We start from the raw sequence: 409 nt of genomic DNA on the forward strand, positions 1-409 counted from the left end.
CTTAACACTTATTCATTTAAAAGAATTACTTGACTAAAAAATCCTAGTTTGACCCTAGTACACTTTAATTTGTTGTTCGTGTGGCTCTACTTAAGATCAAGTAGTATAATTACAAAATTTTAAAACATCCTTCTACCATTAGAATTTAAGGTTGTCTTCAGTAATTGCTTACAATAATGATATTGTAACATTATAGGACTTATTATTATTATTATTATTATTATTATTATTATTATTATTATTATTATTATTATTATTGTTGTTGTTGTTGTTGTTTTACTTGAAATATAAGTAATGTTTATGTCAAAGAATACAATCAATCGAATTTCTTTTCATAGACACAAGTAATATTCTCAATTATTCAACTACCAACTCCTTTAACATTCACTCAATTTCGGATGTCTATCTT

This window comes from Cicer arietinum, chromosome 4 (genome assembly GCF_000331145.2).
Source record: "Cicer arietinum cultivar CDC Frontier isolate Library 1 chromosome 4, Cicar.CDCFrontier_v2.0, whole genome shotgun sequence".
NCBI classification, from domain to species: domain Eukaryota; kingdom Viridiplantae; phylum Streptophyta; class Magnoliopsida; order Fabales; family Fabaceae; genus Cicer; species Cicer arietinum.